This window comes from Zingiber officinale, chromosome 6B (genome assembly GCF_018446385.1).
Source record: "Zingiber officinale cultivar Zhangliang chromosome 6B, Zo_v1.1, whole genome shotgun sequence".
Taxonomy (NCBI): Eukaryota; Viridiplantae; Streptophyta; class Magnoliopsida; order Zingiberales; family Zingiberaceae; genus Zingiber; species Zingiber officinale.
This window is the reverse complement of record NC_055996.1, coordinates 76,733,836-76,755,714: the sequence shown is the minus strand read 5'-3', so window position 1 is coordinate 76,755,714 and position 21,879 is coordinate 76,733,836. Positions and strand designations below refer to the sequence as shown.

The 21,879-nt window shown below is 36.9% G+C and overlaps 1 pseudogene; it reads right to left on the bottom strand.

Moving 5' to 3' along the window:
• Nucleotides 1-1,112: 1,112 nt before the first annotated feature.
• On the bottom strand, nucleotides 1,113-21,443 carry LOC121991132 (annotated as a pseudogene).
• Nucleotides 21,444-21,879: the final 436 nt, after the last annotated feature.

Genomic DNA, 21,879 nt, shown 5'->3' with positions numbered 1-21,879 from the left:
TTCCAAGTAGAATGCTACAAGAAAATTCTTGGTGAAATAAATTACAAACTCAGATGAGTTAATTTCATATAAATTTGCTGTAAATAATTGATATACACTGTGCCTCAAGCATAAGCAACACATGTATTAAGAAGAAAATAATACTTAGGGATGATCCAAGGACTTTTCCTTCAATATTTAGGCTTCAAAATTAGTCTCATCATTCTCCATCACTAGATCAACATCCATTATATCTCGACAGCCAAAGAGCTAGCAGCTTGGGAGTAGGTCAGAGACCAAGCAACTGTTCTTGGTGCCCGTCCTGCATATCCACAATTTTTTTTTAAAAAAAAATCTGCATTAGCAATCTAAGAAAGGGTAAACTTCAGTCAGTCAATACTCTATAGTCAGGAGTATGGAACCTGATCAGCGTGAGAAACAAAGTCAACTCTTCTCTGACTTCTTACTTGTTCCGATATCTCCTGTGTGCTTGCTTTATCTTTAAAAAAAATACGTTCATTTTTTGTCTTGAACCCAGTTGGTGCTTAGTTCTCTTTCTTCTTTGCACAATGATAGTTGGATCTGAAAGACAACAGAAAATGAAAATGTGTAGAAGTGGATGCACTTAATCCAACTGAAAACTCTATAAATTCATCTAACAGACATTGTCTCCAAACCTGTTCATAGGGGAAAATAACAAGATGTCGTGACACACTTAAAAATGTTCTCCAGATTTCATAACTTCTACGCTAAATGCACTGTCAGTTTACATGTCAATAACATCTACACATATGACAGTAGAATGAATGCAAACCCACAAGTAACTGAATAACATAACCAAATATATATTACTAACAAAGTATGACCATTAGAAGTACAATTGACAGGATTTTATGCAAGTTAAAAATGAAGAATTGGTGAAGCTTAGCTTAGGCAGCAAAAGGGTTGTATGTAAGAAAAGAATAAATGAATTGCAAATAACACGAAATTCTAGAATTAAGAACAATCCACACATAAAAATGGAGATGACTGGAATATTTGAGAAGATGTAGAGGACCAACCTTTGACAGAGATCTTCAAAGATCAAGATCCGTTCCAAATGCACAACACCGCTTGCATTGCTTAAATAATCTTCAAATTGCTCTGTCCACATGGTGCCAAGGACGGAGGTCGCTAGAGGCCGCTGGAGGTGGAGGACGGGAGGTTGCTGGAGGTCAGGGAGGCGGCGTTGGAGGTCGGCGATGCTGGCTGGAGGCGGCGCTGGATGTTGTGAGGCTAGGGCTTTTGTGCGGAGTTGGCGCTGGAGGTCGACGCTGGAGAGGGCGCTGGAGGGAGGGAGGCGACTGGAGAGGACGCTGGAGATGGCGCTGGAGGGCAGCGCTGGAGGTCGGCGCTGGAGGGAGGCCGCAGGCGACGAGGGAGGCCGGCGCTGGAGACAACGCTGGAGGGAGGGAGGCGACGCTGGAGTTGGAAGATGCTAGGGCTTTTTTTGTGCGTTGGCGTGTGCAGGAGGGCGGCGCTGGAGACGGCGCTGGAGGGAGGGAGGCGACGCTGAGACCGCTGGAGTTCGCCACGGGCGCCGGAGGCCGTGGGAGGGAGGTCGCCGGGGGCTGGAACGTCGGAGGTAGGGGGGATAGGGCTCGCTGGAGGGAGGCGACGAGAGGACGAGGCTAGGGCTTGTTTTTCTGTGCGTTGCCGCGTGCACGTGATTCGTGCGTGAGGGAGAGTTTTATATGAGGAATGTGGTCCAGGAGGGGACCAGGGATTTCTGGTCCAGAAGATCCGGCCCCCTGACAAGGGAGGTGAACGAGATGCGAACCGAGACTCGCCTGTAGATGGGGTGGTTGAGCCGGGAGCATTGATTGCGCTTTTATCGTTGTCGCCCCGGGATTTTCTAGGTTTGAGGACCTGCGGTGCTAAATGGTAGCCTGGAGGTGGACACATGGGTTACTGTTATTGGGTATGAAATCAATTTCTCTCTTTGCTAGCTCTGGATTTTACTTCTATTGAGATTATTTTCCTTGCTATTTCATCATATGGCTAATTATGTCTTGTGCTCTACTTCTTCAATTGCTAGAGCTTATATTGAACTTGCTTGTCACTCAATTAGATATTCATACGACTTTATTTGGTGGAGTTTCCTGACATGTCTATTTTACCAATAAACAATATGTTAAGATGAGTATTTTGATGATTGATTTCATATTATGACTCTTCATGAATGTCAACGGAAGATGATTCTTTCACCTTAAACATTTTAAAGTGTGATTAATCATCTTGTTTGGCATTTTATCAAAAAAAAATTACCAGTACATTTGTTTATCTGGTATAGTCATATTGATTATGGTGTATAAGACTGGATTTTCATGCGGCTAATGTCTAATTTTATCATAGATCTAAAACTATTAGAATTTTTCCTTCTTTTTTGATTATCTACCGGCATGGTTGATGGTCTGGATGTATATGATGAAAGTTTTGTACTGACAGATTAAGCTGGTCTGGCTTTATGGTGTTTGATTAATTATATCTTGCTTAGCATGAAATCTTTAGTATATGAATTTGGTTTTCAACCTATTTATGATAGTACGGATTTAGCTCAATGCATATGTATATATTTTTTTTGTTTTCTGTATATCCATGCTTTAAATTTTCTAAAAGCATCCTATGGCATATCTTCTTTATGTATATATTTTTTTTATTTTCTGTATATCCATGCTTTAAATTTTCTAAAAGCATCCTATGGCATATCTTCTTTGTCTCAAAGATGGGCCACTACTGCAAGAGCTTTCTAGTAATATTTTGATATCAGCTCTCAATTTATCTATGGTATGTTCTCGACATGTTTCTCTAGTTTCTATTATGTTCTTTGTTTCAATCTTTGTTGTTTTAATGATTTTCCTGTTGGTTATTATCTCTAATTGGTGGGCTAATTGTAAATTATGCATATGAGTACAAATCAAACCCATTAAAGTGATCTAATTTAGATTTATCGGGTTTCAGTTATTGGATGTAGACTTGTATGTGTAGAACCTATATGAAGGCGCTGGAATTCCGTTCTGTTTTAATTTTCCTGTACAAAAAAAATTATACAAGAACAGAACCTTTCCTAGCAACCCGCATGTTCGATCAAATATGTGTTTGATCAATCAAGCAAGTTCTTGACGAATCAAAGCACACCTTGATCGAAGTATAAGATCGCTAGCCTCTTGTTTTGGTATTCAAAATCAATACAAAGAAAACAAAACTAGATACGCAACGAAATTAAAGAACTAGTTGTACCTTTTCTTTGTAGCTAAAGACCTCTTCATCTTCTGCCGTATTCCTCTTCTCTTCTTAGACGTCGTGTGGGCGATGATCTACCAAGACAACATCACCCTCCTTCTCTTCTCGGTTTGCAAACCGCCGACTACAAAAGGAGGCTCTAGAATGGGGCACCTTCTAATCTTCTTCCTCCTCTTCAAGCCGCCGGCCACCAATGGATTGCTAGGAAGGGGCGCTGGCCCTAGATAGGAGAGGAAGGGGGGCGCCGACCCTAAGCAAGGAGAGGAGGGGGGCGGCCCTTGTAAGGTGAGGAAGGGGCGTCCCTAGCAAGGTGAGGAATGGCGACCCTAGCAAGGTGAAGAGGGGCACCGACCCTAGCAAGGGAAGAGGAGCACTGACCACAAGGAGAGAAGAGGATTGTGGAGAATTAGAAAATTAGGTTTAGGAGCCACCACCTACTCCTTTTTATAGGCTTGCCGTCGGTTACAAAGAAAGAAAAAAAATAACAGAATTCTGTTTAGAAAAAATCTCTCTTTCTATAACTGAATTCTGTTTAGAAAAAATCTCTCTTTTTATAACCGAATTCTGTTTAGAAAAAATCTCTCTTTCTATAACCAAGTTAAACCAAACCAAGTTAAGTTATACAAACCAAGTTTAGTTAAATTAAACCAAGTTTAGTTAAACTAAACCTAGATAAACCAAACCCAGTTAAACCAAATCAAGTTATGGATGGGCGGATGCGAGGCTTTATATAGAGACTACAACAGAGACCTAGAGGAGGAATTGGTTTAGGCCGCCTGATGGGCTTAGGCTTCCTGTATTCGACCCGAACATCCAACCCAAGTCCATCAATAATAACCCATACCGCTAAATGATTATTATTGAACTACGACACCAATCTCATATGACAATATGGGCTCCTTCTTATCATGAGTGCGTTAATTTCCCCGTGTTTAAGATATCGTATGCCCGTTAATTAAATGAGTTACTTACAACTCAATTAATTAACATCTGATTCCAAGAGTAGTACCACTCAACTTTATTATCATGCCAGACTAAGTCCACCTGCAGTGTTTACATGATAATCCTTTTGAGTTCCTCAAGGGGACATCATCAGCCTAAATAATTAGGACACAGATTCTTTCTATAATCAACAACACACCATATAAATAATACTATCTCCCAACTCATCGGGCCTATTGATTTAACGAATAAATCTCACCAATTGATAAGTTAAAGAAATAAATACTAAGTATACGTGCTTGTTATTATATCGGGATTAAGAGGACGCACATCCATAATAACAGAGGTTCTGTTCTTTTATGTAGTCAGTATAAATCGAACAATCTCAAATGATCCTGTTCAATACACACATAGTGTACTAGTATAATTTTATAGTCAAGACAGACTAATACCAAATTACACTACAACTGTTCTAATGGTTTGTCCGAATCCATCTTGGTTGTGAGCTACTATTTATAATTTATAAGGAACTGATAACATGATCTTCTGTGTGACATCACACAGCATGTTATATAATATAAATTAAATGGACAACTGCATTGACATATATATAAATATAAAATACAAATATTTGACCAAAGTGATTCTCATTTCAAAATATTTTAAAACAGATGTTCATACAAAAGATAAGCTTATATTATACATCTCAACAATCTTCCACTTATACTAAAAGACTATGTTGTCATAAATACTGCCATACATCTGATTCCCATCCCCTCAACATGCCTATTAAAAGCTCTCGCCGGAAGGGCCTTAGTGAAAGGATCTGCCAGGTTATCTGCTGATGTAATCTTGGCGACAACAACCTCTACTTGTTTTATGATGTTTCGTAACAGGTGGTACTTGCGCTCTATGTGTTTACTTGTCTTATGAGATCGTGGTTTCTTCGAGTTTGCTACTGCACCACTGTTGTCACAATAAATTGTGATAATTTTGGGCAAACCAAGAATCACATCTAAGTCCATCAAGAAGTTTCTCAGCCATACAGCTTTTTTGGCTGCCACATACTCAGCTTCCATGGTGGAATCTGAAACGCATTTCTGCTTAACACTCCTCTATGCTATGACTCCACCTCCCAAAGTAAACACATACCCCAAGGTTGATTTACTGTTATCCCTATCTAATTGGAAGTCCGAATCAGTGTAACCCACAGGGAGCAAATCATCTGCCTGGTAAACCAGCATATAATTTCTAGTCATTTTCAGGTACTTTAATATATGCTTTACGACAGTTCAATGTCTCTGTCCTGGGTTACTTTGATATATGCTAACCATGCCGATGACAAAATAGATATCCGGCCTCGTACATAGCATCGCATACACTAGGCTTCCTACAACCGAAGCATAAGAAACTATCTTCATCTCCTATATCTCCTTTGATGTCTTAGGACACATCTCTTTAGATAAAGGTACTCCATACCGAAAAGGTAGAAAACCTTTCTTGGAGTTTTGCATGCTAAAACGAGCTAGGATAGTATCGATGTATGAAACTTGGGATACGCACAACATCCTTTTCTTGCGATCCCTTATAACTTTGATCCTAAGAATATGTCCACATTCTCCCAAGTTCTTCATATCAAACTGCTTGGACATCCATACCCTTACGTCTGACAACACTTTGACATTGTTGTCAATGAGCAAAATATTATCTACATATAGTACAAGAAATACCACCACGTTTCCATCACTTTTCTTATATACACAAGACTCGTCCAAACACTGAATTAATCCATGAGACTGGATCACTTCATCAAACCAGATGTTCTAAGATCTCGAAGCTTGCTTCAGTCCATAAATGGACCGATTGAGCTTACATACAAGATGATCTTTGCTTTTCGCAATGAATCCCTCTGGTTGCTTCATATAGATGTTTTCTTCAAGACTTCCGTTAAGGAAAGCTGTCTTGACATTCATTTGCCAAAACTCATAATCCATATGAGCAACAATAGATAAAAGAATCCGAATAGACTTAAACATGACTATCGGCGACAAGGTTTCCTCATAATCGATTTCCTCTTTCTGAGTATACCCCTTCACAACAAGCCTCGCTTTAAAGGTTTCCACCTTCCCGTCTGTTCCTCTTTTCCTTTTGTAGACCCATTTACATCCAATGACTTTTACACCATTTGGTGGTTCTACAAGCTCCTAGACCTGATTAGAATGCATAGATTCTATTTTAGAGTTCATTGCACTTTGCCAAGACGCTGTATCTTTATCTTGAAGTGCTTCATCATATGTCGAGGGATCAACTTCATGTTCATCAGGGATCAAGTCCGAAGACTCTCCCAAAAACATGAATCTTTCAGGTTGCCTAACAACCCTCCCACTACGACGAGACACAACCTGTAATTGTGCATCATTTGTGGCACGTGTTGTAGTTACTTATGGTATCTTATCTTGTACTGTTGGTACTAAAGTAGAAGTGTCCTCTCTTATTTCCTCAAGAACAATTTTACTCATGGGTTTGTGGTTCATTACATAGTCTTCTTCTAAACATCGGGCATTGGTGCTAATAATGACCTTTTGATCTTTAGGACTATAAAATAAACCACCTTTCGTTCCTCTAGGATATCCTACGAACAAGCGAACTTCTGTACGTGATTCCAACTTATCAGCGTCTCCCTTCAGCACGTGTGTTGGACTACCCAAACTTTGAATGTGTTTCAAACTAGGCTTACGCCCATTCCACAATTCTGTGGGAGTAGATGGTACTGACTTAGAAGGTACCAAGTTCAGAATGTACGCCGCCGTTTCCAGAGCATATCCCCAAAATGAATTTGATAATTCTAAATAACTCATCATTGATCTAACCATTTCCATAAGAGTCATATTCCTTCGTTCTGCCACACCATTCGGTTGAGGTGTACCAAGTGTAGGCAATTGGGGTTGAATCCTGGCCTCTGATAAGTAACTCCTAAACTCTCCTAAGAGGTACTCTCCACCACGATCAGACCGTAGTGTCTTGATACTTTTACTATGACATTTCTCTACATCAGCCTTGCACTCTTTGAATTTATCAAAGCACTCAGACTTACGGCGCATCAAGTAAATGTACCAATATCTCGAATAGTCGTCTATAAAAGAGATAAAATATTCGAAACCACCTCTTGCCTGGATAGTCATAGGCCCACACAAATCAGAATGAACCAATTTCAACACTTTTTTTTGGCTCTATACCCCTTTAGCCTTAAAAAACTTTTTGGTCATTTTTCCTTCCAAGCAAGACTCGCAGGTCGGAAAGTTTTCCACTATCAATGAACCTAAAGGTCCATCGGCTATTAACCTTTGAATCCTACTCAAGTTAATATGACCCAACCTTAGATGCTAAAGATATGTTTGGTTCATTTCCGTAGGTTGCTTTCTCTTATTAGAATTAGAAGATGTGTTATTAATTTCTATTTGTTGCATCGTGGGAGTTATTAGATTAAGAGTATACAAATTGCCGACCAACGCACCAGAACAGATAACCATTCTATTTTTCTTGACAACTAAAGTTCTTTATAAAACATGGTACGTAAAGATAATTTTTCAAAATCAAAGTTTTATTCATATGAAAAGATAAATAAACATCTCCCATTGCAACAACCGTCACTCTCGTAGCATTACTCATGTAGACGGTGATCTCCCCTTCATGTAGTCGTCGAGTTTCCTAGATCCCCTGCAATGAATTATAGACATGATCAGTAGCTCCCGTATCTGCACGTTAGGTACCGGTAGATAACAGCGCTAAACATGTTTCAACTACTAATGAATAAGATATACCTTTATTGTTCTCCTTTCTGCGAGAACAGTCCACCTTTCTTATGGCCTCCTGCTTGGCAACCCGATTCTGGTGTCCAAAGAGTTCCTTGAGATTGAGCATCATGTCATAGGATTAAGCAGTTGGTATGGCTTGATGTTGATATTGCAGCACATTTGACATAGAAGCTAAAATGTAACACTGCGCCATCTCATCTGCCTTGACCCATTTCCTATGTCTCTCTATCTCCTCTTCACTAGAATCCTTATCAGACACGCTAGGATAGACCTCAAGAAGTACGAACTTGTATTCTTCAGCAGTTAAGATAATGTCCAAGTTTCGTTTCCAATCAATATAATTTGGACCAGTAAGTTTATTTTCTTTTAAAATAACAGTGCGAGGATTGAAAACTATTTTGAAATCCTGAGAATCATAAAATAAAATATTTGGTCAAAACTTTGGAATTTAAAATAATATTGTTTCCTCAAACAATATAATTTAAATTCACCAACACCTCAAAACACCGTGAATTTCATATGCCACTATAGTGTAGACGTATACTAATTCAAATATTTGTAAGAGGAGGTTTTACCCATTAATTTTATTATCTTGTCAACCTAACTTTATGACAAATAAAATTAATAGTTGGTTCATCTTCGGTCACATAAATAATAGTAGTGACTTCGATGGGGAGGATACTATTAAATGCGCCTAAGTATATACCATTACTTGATACTTAGTCCATTAATTAAGATTATGCCCCTTCAGATGGAGAAGATCACACATACCTAAATAATTTCCTATAATCATCCATAGAGGAAGTTTGATCTAGTGATCCGCAAACAAACTCATCCGATATAGAGGAAGGCACTTAAAGCCAATGCGCAAGTTTGAATGCATCACTTACAAACCAGTAATGGAGACCGTAAAATTTAAATAATCCCTCTACCACTTAGTTATTTAAATTTAGGGTTTTTTAGCATGCACACACATCACACCACATAGCATCACAACACATAGCATTACAACACATAAAACAGTATATAAAGGCAATAAATATGAAAATAAAATTTTCAACTATTATGACCTCACCCAACGCTGTCCTCCAATATGCCGCCAATGGATCGTTGTCCTCCATTATGCCACCAATGGATCAAGCCGTCGCATCTATCTCACTTCCTTCTCTGCCGCGCCTCCGGTCCTCAAAATAGCACCACACATAGCAATGATAAAAGATGCAACAAAAAATAAAATTTTACAGTTATCGATCCTATATTCCACAAAGAAATTTACATGTGATCTAGATTAAACAGAATGCAAAAAAATAATAATAATACGGCAACCGGTCACATTTAATTATTACAATCATACACACACAAAACAATCTCGACATGTCGAAGGGTTCAAATCATACACAAACACACAAAGAGCCATAATAGTTGGATCTAGGACGTCTGCACCACAGAGTTAATCTATCTTGCACATCCTACTATTATCCAACCTAAATTTATGTATGAATAGTGCATAATTTAACTGAAAATCAATCACACAGAACCAAAAACTATGCACTGATACCACTTAAAGGTGTTGGAATTCCATTCTGTTTCAATTTCTCTGTAGAAAAAAATTATACAAGAACAGAACCTTTCCTAGCAACCTGCATGTTCGATCAAACATGTGTTTGATCAATCAAGCAAGTTCTTGACAGATCAAAGCACACCTTGATCGAAGTACAAGATCGCTGACCTCTTGTGTTGATATTCAAGATCGATACAAAGAAAACAAAACTAGATATGCAGCTGAATTAAAGAACTAATTGCACTTTTTCTTTGTAGCAAAAGACCTCTTGATCTTCTGGCATATTCCTCTCTTCTTCTTGGACGTCATGTGAGCGACGATCTACCAAGACAACACCACCCTCCTTCTATTCTCGGTTTCCAAATCGCCGGCTACAAAAGGAGGCTCTAGGATGGGGCACATTCTAATCTTCTTCCTCTTCTTCAAGCCGCCAGCCACCAATGGATTGCTAGGAAGGGGCGCTGACCCTAGATAGGAGAGGAAGGGGGGTGCCGGCCCTAAGCAAGGAGAGGAGGGGGGTAACCCTTGCAAGGTGAGGAAGGGGCGACCCTAGCAAGGTGAGGAGGGGCGACCCTAGCAAGGTGAGGAGGGGCGCCAACCCTAGCAAGGGAAGAGGGGCGCCGACCACAAGGAGAGAAAAAGATTGTGGAGAATTAGAAAATTAGGTTTTAACAACCACCACCTACTCTTTTTTATAGGCTTGCTGTCGGTTACGAAGAAAGAAAAAAATAACAGAATTCTGTTTAGAAAAAATCTCTCTTTTTATAACCAAGTTAGACCAAACCAAGTTAAGTTAAACCAAACTAAGTTAAGTTAAACCAAACCAAGTTTAGTTAAATTAAACCAAGTTTAGTTAAACTAAACAAAGTTAAACCAAACCCAGTTAAACCAAACCAAGTTATGGATGGGTGGATGCGAGACTTTATATAGAGGTTACAACAGAGATCTAGGAATTGGTTTAGGCCTCCTGATGGGCTTGGGCTTCCTGTGTTCGGCCCGAACACCCAACCCAAGTCCATCAATAATAACCCATACCACTAAAGGGTTATTATTGAACTACCGCACCAATCCCATATTACAATATGGGCTCCTTCTTATCATGAGTGTGTTAATCTCCCCGTATTTAAGATATCGTATGTCCGTTAATTAAATGAGTTACTGATAACTCAATTAATTAACATCTGATTCCAAGAGTAGTACCACTCAACTTTATTATCATGGCAGACTAAGTCTAACTGTAGGGTTTACATGATAATCCTTATGAGCTCCTCAAGGGGACATTATCAGCTTAAATAATTAGGACACAGATTCCTTCTATAATCAATAACACACCATATAAATAATACTATCTCCCAACTCATCGGGCCTATTGATTTAACGAATAAATCTCACCCATTGATAAGTTAAATAAATAAATACTAAGTAAACGTGTTTGTTATTATATCGGGATTAAGAGGACGTACATCCATAATAACAGAGGTTCTGTTCTTTTATGTAGTTAGTATAAATCGAACAATCTCAAATGATCATGCTCAATACACACATAGTGTACTAGTATAATTTTATAGTCAAGATAGACTAATACCAAATTATATTACAATTGTTCCAATGATTTGTCCGAATCCATCTTGGTTGTGAGCTACTATTTATAATTTATAAGGAACTGGTACCATGATCTTCTGTGTGGCACCACACACCATGTTATCTATAATATAAATGAAATGGACAACTGCATTGACATATATATAAATATAAATTGCAGACGTTTGACCAAAGTGATTCTCATTTCAAAATATTTCAAAACAGATGTTCATACAAAAACTAGGCTTATAGTATACATCCCAACACTATAGACCCGCATCTATTATCATTTATGGGCTGATAATAAATGTTCACTATATATAGGGTTAGCCCCCAAGGGTTTAGGGTTTAATCTTGACAGAGCTTGTGCTTCCCCATTGACCTAAAGTTTTTCGGCGTTGTCACCCCTAAGCCCTTTGGAAGACTTTTCTTTTCTTTCCGCTACATCTTCTTCCACAGGGATTATTTATGGACGACTCTAAAGACAAGGATGGCTCTTCAATCAGGTTCCTTGTCATATTTGTTTATGTATTTATTTTTCTTATGACATGTTTAATCGATGAAACGAAGATTTATGCTCATATATTGTTGTATTTCCTATATGTGAATTTTTATACGGTTCTTAGAATTTATGTGGCTTAGGTTTTACAAGAACTATCAATTGGTATCAGAGCTAAGTTTTTGTTTCATCGTTTTTATTGGCAATAAAGTTTAAGTTTTTTGTCGATTTGTTGTTTGCATGCTAGATCAAGTTTTTCCTAGTTAATATAATTTTTTTTCACCGTCGAAAATCATATAAGAGAAAATTAGGATAGACTTGTTTTTCAAATTTTCGTATTTTTGCGAAAAATATGAAGAGCGATAAAAATTGTCACTATTTAATCTATTTAGGTAAAATTATGAAGGTTAAATTGATTACTTTGATCGAGCAATCGATTATCAAATATAAAATTAAAAAAAAAATGATTGAAATTCAATCTATCAATGACTTTAAACTCGTGACTATGTCAATTTTAAATCGATTAAGTTCACTCGATTAAGTTCATGTTTATTAATCGATTGAGATTCATCGTTTAATCGATTAAATTCCTTATAATCCATTAAAGAAACACTACATACTGTTTCATCAATTAATCGTGAAACAATGTCACTATTTCATGTAATTAAACAGTAATATACGGTTTCATGAAAAAGAGGTTTTTTTAATCGATTAAAATTTCTCTGAAACAGTGTATTACTGTTTCAGTAAAAAAATTAATGCAGAAATAATTAAGAGATTAAATAATATATTTAATTAAAGAACTTAAGAAAGTTTTAATTTCTCAAAGTAAAGTTCTGTATAATGTAATCGTATATAGTAGATTTTTAAATCGATTGTGATAATCAATTGAATAAAACTAATTAATTATTATAAGGTTGATTAAATAATTTCTGTTCAAATTAAGTTCCTAGAATTTTCTTGAGTCTATCCACACAATGTGCTATTAAGTTGAATTAATGTGTCGGTCCAAACGAAGACACCTTAGATAAGTTTAGTGTATTTTGTGTTGGTAGACATATATCTATGCTAAAAGTAATCGACCCAAAGGAAAGTTACTTTTATACCAGATATATGTATAAGGTAGCTTACAATTATGGAACAAAATATTATTTTGTTCAGATAATTTACAAAATATGTCGGTCCAAAGGAAAGTTTATTATGTGATCGATTAAGGTTGTTGAGAGTTATGGACCAAAATATAACTCATATAAAGTACCATATTATGAGCACAATGGGTCGGCCCAAAAAAAGACACATTGTGTGACCAATTAAAGTTTGAGTTATATTATAGAGTATCGCTAACAATAATGTATCGACCCAAACGAAGGCATATTATGTTGTATTTGATATCTCATAAAGAGCCTATTTATATATATTTAAAATTTTATTTTATTTGCATAATTTTATATTACTTATATGTTCTTGGCTTTAGTTAAATCGTGATTTTAAATAAATTTTTCTCTTTAATTTCAGTGCAATCTATAAATGTTAGCATTAATAATATCCCAACACTAACTGGTTCTAATTTTGTTGAATGGAAAGAATACACGACCGTAGTTTTAGGTTGCATGGACTTAGATTATGCATTAAGGATGACGAGTGCTAGCACTATAGAGCAGAGGGTTGAATTTTACCTGTGGGAAAAATCAAATCGCATGTATCTGAGTATCATGACGCTTTCCATATCGGCGCCAATAAAGGGCTCAATAACAGAGGGAGGAGATGTTAGGAGTTTCCTGGACCAATTAGTAGATCGATTCACTTCAAATGAAAAGGTTGAGACGACCACATTTCTTATGAAGTTGGTAACCATGCGGTACGATGGTAAAGGAAACATAAGGGAGTACAATATGGAGATGTCCAATATAGCGACAAGTTTGAAAGCACTAAAACTTGATATGTCTGAGAGTATGTTAGTGCATTTCGTCTTGATGTCTCTGCTTGCACGGTTCACTTCTTTTAAGATATCGTATAATACTCAAAAGGAAAAATGGACATTGAATGAGTTCATTGCTCAATGCGTGCAAGAGGAAGGGAGACTAAAGATTGTGACATCTGAGAGTTATTACTTAGCATATGGTTTTCAAAGTGGGAGCAAGAAACGAAAGATGATCAATAACAAAGAAAAAGAAAAACAAACTGCAGATTCTGGAGGCAATGGCCATAAGGGGCATAAGAAGCATGATAAGAAATCCGCTTAATCCTTTTGCAAGAAGAAAGGTCATATGAAGAAAGACCGCCTCAAGTATGCCAACTGACGTATAATGAAAGGTAAACTTCTCGACTTTGTTAGTTCGGAAGTCAATTTGGCTATTGTACCCAATGACACTTGGTGGATAGATACCGGTGCTACTACTCATATAAGTGTCACTAAGCAGGGTTGTCTTAGGAACCGACTTCCGCTTGATGGTGAAAGATACATCTATACATGAAATGGAAAGAAGGCTAAAGTCGAGTCGATTGGTGTTTTTAGGCTTTGTTTAGGAACTAATATTTTTCTGGATTTAGAAAATACATTTATTGTACCATCTTTTTGATGGAATTTAATTTCAATTTCTTGTTTGGACAAATCGGGTTATTCTTGTTTATTTAGAAATAGAATTTTTAGTATTTTTTAATTTAATGTTGGTTGGCAATGGTTCGTTGGTTGATAAACTTTATAAATTGAATACCTTTACTCCTACGGTTGGCAACGTAATAATACATAGTATAGGTATGAAATGCAAATTGACCGACAAGAATTCTTTCATTTTGTGGCATAGGTATTTAGGACATATATCTAAACAACGCCTAGAAAAGTTAATGTCACATGGAATTCTCGATTCCCTTGATATGTTAGGCTTTGATATCTACATAGAGTGTGTTAAAGGGAAGACCACTAACAAAATGAACAAGGGGGCTAACCATTGTAGTGACATTTTAGAGCTAATACATGCAAACATTTGCTGACCATTCCATAAGGCATCTTGGAATAGACACATATATTTTATTAGCTTCACAGACGACTATTCCAGTTTTGGCTATTTGTACCTTATTCATGAGAAATCATAATCTTTGGACATGTTCAAAATTTTTAAAGCCAAAGTTGAACTTCAACTAGATAAGAAAATTAAAGTCGTCCGATCCGACCATGGAGGTGAAATTATGGTCAATATGATGGATCAGGTGAACAATATTCAGAACCTTTTGCGAACTATCTTGCTGAGTGTGCTATTGTGCCTCAATATACTATGCCTAGTACACCCAGTCACAATGGTGCAGCTGAGTATTGCAATCGAATCCTAAAAGACATGGTAAGAAGTATGATGACTTTCACTTCTCTACCAGAGTCTTTGTGGGGTGAAACACTCAAGACTGTAGTTACCTACTTAATAGAGTACCTAGTAAAGCAGTAACTAAAATTTCATTCGAGATGCGGACGAGTAGAAAGCCTAGTATTAGGCATTTATATGTTTGGTGGTGTCCAGCTGAAGTTAGGCCTTACAGGCCTAATGAAAGGGAACTAAACTCAAGAACAGTTAGCTGAAATTTTGTAGGTTATTCTAAGAAATTAAGAGGGTATAAATTGTATGATCCCTTTAATAGATCCTTCTTTAAAACGGGAAATGCCAAGTTCATTGAGGACAGTGGGAGTAATAAAATCAGGGAAGTATCTTTTGAAGAAAGCATTGGTGATCCTCCCGTGATCACTACTAGTGTGATCAGTAGCTGCATGGTTATCATACCGCATATTATGGGCATTACATATCCACTGAGCATAGTGAACCAAGATATTTCCATGACATCTCCAATGCAATTGGAGGAATCTACTACTGAAATTGAAGTATTGCCTCATTTTGATGAGCAAGTATCCAACTACCTCAAATACAAGTGCTCTTAAGGCGATTCACAAGGGAACGGAGAACTACGAATTCTCATGATTATATTTATCTCCAAGAGCATAATTTTGACATAAGGTTGGAAAGTGATCCTACTGAAGGATCGATAGAAAGCGATAGAAGGGGGTGGGGGTGGGGGTGAATATTGCTCTTTAAAAACTCTTCTTATTGTATCGTAAAAACAATCACAGTAAGCAGTGGAAAATAGAATAATAAAATAGACGACTCGGGTGGTTACTTGGTTCGGAACCTACGTCGACTCCTACTCCAAGGCACGTGATTCTTAATCACACCGTTGGGCAATTCACTATAATTCTTCTTTTTAAAATCTTCAGAAAGAAGCAATTCATATAATGAATAATATAAGATAGTAACAATCTTCTATCTTATTGAAACTAAGTACAATGCAAGCTATATAAAATTATATCGACAGTAGAAAAATGATGAAGCTTGATCGTCACTTGAATGAAGTAGTAGCTTTCTTGAAGAAGTGTTGAAAAGTAGTTGCACGAAACTTTTGCGCAAAGGTGAACAGAAAACTTGAATGACTTGATTGTCTTTCAGCCTCGAACCTCGAGCTTCTTTTTATAAGAATCATCAACGTTCGGTCGACCGAACCCGCTCCCTTCCTTCTTCGTTTAGATTTAATCTTCGGACATTGATGACATTTAATGATTCGATCGACCGATCACCTTGTTCGGTCGACCGAACAGTGAATTTTTCTATTCGCTGAGATTCACAATTAATGTTTCATTAATGTAGCGATCGTTCAGTCGATCAATCCTCTGGTTAGGTCGACCGATCAGTCAAGTTTCCTTCTCTGCTTTGGCTCGGTGAGATCTATCCCACATCATCAAGGTTCGATCGATCTATCTTCTGGTTTAGTCGATCGATCAGGCTTTGATCGGACTCTACTAGTCTCTGGACTGAGTTAGCTTTGTTCGGTCGACTGATCCTGGTGTTCGGTCAACCGATAAACTTTGATTCCTGTAATACAAAGTTAGAACAAGTGCTCCTGTAAAACAGAGTTAGCACAGTAATATATGAATAATAGTAAGATGCATGAATAGCAATTGACAGTAATACTATCTTGATCTAAACTTGGAAACCTTCTCGATTTTTCAGTTGGATCAACGACCTAGGGTTTGTTCCCTTTCGGAACACGACCTCATTGTCGCTCCTCCAGTTGCTTATCTCAACTTACATGCCAAACATGATCCTCCAGACCTGTTTGGACTTATCGCTTAGCATCGGATCAGCACACCAGGACTTTCCCTCGAACTACAGTCCTCCAGACCTATCGAGCTTCCCTGCCAAGTGTCAGGTCCTTTCGACCCACTTGGTCTTTCTGCCTGGCTTCCACGATCTGCTAAGACTTTTTCAGATTGAGTAAACAGCTTGCACACTCAGTCAACTTATTAGATCACAACAAGACTTAACTTGAACCTTTGACAACATCAAAACTCAGGTTCGATTCTGGTGCGCCTTGTACCAACACCTATATCTTTTCAAGAAGTCAAATAATTCTCTAACCCTGAAAGGTGGATTAACGCCATGTAAGAAGAGTTGAAGACTATGACAGATAATGATATTTGAGAACTTGTCGAATTGTCTGAAGGAAAGAAGTCCGTTGGTTTGTAAATGAATATTTAAAATCAAGTGAGATTCAAGGGGCAATGTCGAAAAGTATAAGGCTCGTCTTGTTGCCAAGGGATTCGCTCAGAAAGAAGATATTGATTACAAGGAGACTTTCTCACCTGTGTTGATGAAACACTTCCTTAGGGTAATCATGACACTTGTAGCTCATTATAATTTAGAGCTATATCAAATGGATGTTAAAACTGCATTCCTCAATGGAGACATAGAAGAGTCTATATATATGGTGCAACTAGAAAACTTTGAGTCTAAGGACTCAAAACACCTAGTATGTAGATTAAAGAAGTCCATTTATAGTTTAAAGCAGGTGTCCCGCCAGTGATATTGGAAATTTGATCAAGTGGTTACCTCATTTGGATTTAAAGAGAACCTCGTTGATCAGTGCATATATGTCAAGTTCAATGGAAGTAAGTTTATTATACTTGTTTTGTATGTGGATGATATATTGCTTGCGAGCAATAATAAGGGTATGCTGCATCAAACCAAGTCATTTCTATCTGGTAATTTTAAAATGAAAGATCTTGGTTGCGAGCAATAATAAGGGTATGCTGCATCAAACTAAGTCATTTCTATCTGGTAATTTTAAAATAAAAGATCTTGGTAAAACATTCTTTGTTTTAGGCATACAGATCTATCATGATCATTCAAGAGACATTTTTGGACTTTCACAACAGGCCTATATTGAAAAGGTATTTATAAGGTATGATATGTAAAACTGTACACCTGGTGATATTCCTGTGTCAAGAGGTGACAAGTTCAGCTTGCAGCAGTGTCCACGGCTTGAACTTGAAATAAAGGAGATGAAACAATTCTCATATGCGTCAGCAGTGGGAAGTCTCATGTATGCATAAGTTTGTACTCGACCAGATATAACATTTATAGTGGGGATGTTAGGTAGATATGTAAGTAACCCATGACTATCACACTAGAAAGCAGTAAAGAGAGTGATGCAGTATTTGCAAAGAACTAAAGGACATATGCTCACGTATCGGAGATCAAATAATTTGGAGGTGATTAGATATTCAAACTCCAATTTTGCTGGATGCTTGGATAACAAGAGGTCTACTTCGGGCTATATTTTCATGTTTGCTGGAGGGGCTATATCTTAGAAGAGTGTTAAGCAAACGCTAGTAGCCACTTCTACTATGGAGGCAGAGTTGGTAGCATGCTACGAAGCATCCAATCAAGGGATTTAGCTGCGGAACTTCATCACAGTATTACAGATCGTTGATGACATTGACAGACTACTGAGAATCAACTGTGATAATGAAGTTGTAGAATTTTATGCCAAGAATAACCGCAGTTCGTCGAAGTCTAAGCACATTGACATCAAGTTTCTAGCGGTTAAAGAAAGAGTTCAGAGTAGTCAGATTATGGTAGAGCACATTATCATAGATTTCATGTTGGCCGATCCACTCACTAAAGGCTTGGTGCCTAAGGTGTTTCATGCGCATGTTGTGGATATGAGTGTCCTTCTTATGGAAGAAGAACTCATTTAGTGGGAGTCTGTATTTATCTTATTGCTCTATATTTGATAATAAAGATAAATATTTTATTTTGATTATTATACGTACTTAAAATTTAAAACATTAATGGGAATTTATATGTTTGTTTGACACTTTGACTATGATATCATCATTTACTACTGCTGTTTAGCATTTGATGTTTGTAAATATGATATAGATTCCTTTTGAAATCATAAAGTTGATCATGATTTGCTATTGCAGTTTAGCATAAAGTATTTCATAAATATGATATGACATCTTTTGAGGTCATCTTAGGATCAGTTGAAAATTGGCATATACTGATGCATTGCATGTAATTTTCACACTACACATCTACATCTTAATCTATGTCATTAATAACATTGATATTGTAATTATTGTTGGGGCTTGTTACGATCATATACAGTAGCTATGACCTCTTTAGTCCTATACCAATGAAGTTAATGTTCCAGATTGTTTATAGGGGTATTCTATACCCATAAAATTTGATATCAACTAAAGTTTTACTTGCATTTCATATACAACTCACAAATAGCCCAAGTGGGAGATTGTTGGTTATTATCTCTAATTGGCGAGCTTAATTGTAAGTTGTGCATATGAGTACAAACCGAACCCATTAAAGTGATCTAACTTAGGCTTATTGAGTTTCGATGATTAGATGTAGATCTTGTATGTGTACAACCTATAGTCCCGCATCTATTATCATCTATAGGCTGATAATAGATATCCACTATATATAGGGTTGACCCCTAAGGATTTAGGGTTTAATCTTGACAGAGCTTTTTGTTCCCCATTGACCTAAAGTTTTTCGGCGTCATCACTCCTAAGTCCCTTGGAAGGCCTTTCTTTTCTTTCTGCTGCATTTTCTTCTACAGAGATTATTTCTAGACGACTCTAAAGACAAGGATGACTATTCAATCAGGTTCCTTGTCATATTTGTTTATGTATTTATTTTTATGTCATGTTTAATCGATGAAATAAAGATTTATGTATATTGTTGTACTTCCTATATGTGAATTCTTATACAGTTCTTAAAATTTATGCGCCTTAGGTTTTACAGGAACTATCATTTTCATCTTCAAGTTAAGGCTACCAATGGGGACACATTCATTGGTGGTGAAGACTTTGATAGCGCACTGCTAAACTATCTAGTCGATGACATTCTATTAACAACAATGGCAACATCCGCCTTGACATTCTATTATTACAAAATGTTATTTATGCATGTCGAGAAATACCTATATGACATTCAAGTACCCAGATTTGTAGGTTGGGGATTGATGGTTTTAGCTCTTTCTTTTTAAATTTTAACTCTGCGTGCGAGAAAGAGGTCACCATAGAATCATCCTAAAGTTATAGAAACATTTGGGAAATGACATCTTCTTGCTGTGGGCTTTCATTTGAGTTTCACTTCAATTCCAATGGGGGTTCAATTGTATAAACTTATTGGTAATCAAGAGGCATACAAATTAATGGTAAAGTACCTCCAATTTTTAATAGTGTCATAAAAAATTCATAGTAGATGATTTGGTTATATTACTTTGATGCTACCAAATAAAGAGAAGTTAACTGGCAATCTGAATACAAATTTTAGGCTCTATTATTGATATGCTCTCTTCTCACTGATCCTAGTCTTGAATTCATAAATATGCATGATGGTTCATTAGTGATTTATCTAAAACCTTTATTTTCATACTTATGTGAATGTTTCCAGAACTTCTATTTATAAGGTCATAAATCCAAATACATTCTGGTTTATTTTCTGGTGTTTGGTTGAAGCAAAATCTCAATCCAAGTTATTAACATGGTACTTTTTATATTTCAATTTATAGCATCAAATAAGAATTAGTGTTACATTCAATCAATATGATGAAAAAGAAATGAATGAAGTAAATATGTCTATTTCTATGTGGGTGTCTAAGTCTAAGTTATGATATATTTGTTCAATTTTAGAGATGAAAAATATTGTATTGTAGTAAAATATTATGATATATATTTTTGTCAATTAAAATTGTATTATAGTAAAATATGGTCAATTACTTCAACACTATGAATAAATGATGGAATAATACAACATAAAAGATTTCGATAAATTTAAATAGTGACGTAGTTAAAAAAACTATTTACTTCATCACTGATTAAATTTTTTGAAGTCATCGTATAAATAACTTTACTAAATTAATTTTTTTAGTAAAATATGTTCTATTACTTCTGTACTATAAAGAAGTAATACAATAAAAAATATTTAGACCAAGTCAAATTATGTAGAAGTAAAATTAAACATTTACTACACTAGAATACAAAAATTATAAAGTCGTATACATATTTTACTTTGTCAATCAATGTAACCTATGAAGTAATATATATCATCAACCACTTAAAGTACTTTTATTGATCTCGATGAAGTAATAGAGTCTTTTTACTTTAAAAACGGTCTAATTTTGAAATAGTTTTGGACCGGTGATAGACTTTGGTAATTGTGTGACGAAATAATAAATTAACTCTTTTACTTCACGTACGTCTATTCGATAATTATCTACATATTATTTCGGATAATATCCAAGGTTTATTACTAATTTTCACATATAATTACTCTGTGAATATTAGATGAAAATGATACATGATGTACACGTGACTCGTTACACGTCGTTCCACGTCCCATACGGGATTCATGGCGCCGCTGTCAGCGGGGAACTGCGACATTGTTGCCATTTATTGGCAAAAAAGGTGGAACCGCCACCCTAGCGGCCCCCTGGCCCCGGCCCCACAAGATTCCAGAGGGAGTAAATCACGGTTAATGCTGGGCAGGATAGGTGACTGGGGGTCGAAGGAATTTTTGGCGCAGCAGACTAGAGTTTTATCCCCGAGTGCAACTGGCGACCTTCGACCCCACGACTTCATTGGCAAGCTGCAGGCACCTAATCAGCTGATCCAGCCTGTGGGGGCATTTATGATCATGGCGGCCAGAGGAACGACGATGGTGGCACGTCAAAGCTGGTTGCTACTCCTCTTTGCATGTTGTCGCCAGTCCACAGCCGGTAGCTGTGCTTCCTGTCGTTCTCCATCGTTATCAGCACTACCTTCACGTACACCCCACCACCGTCACCTTCGCGTTGTTCCTATCGGTTGTCCTATCCAC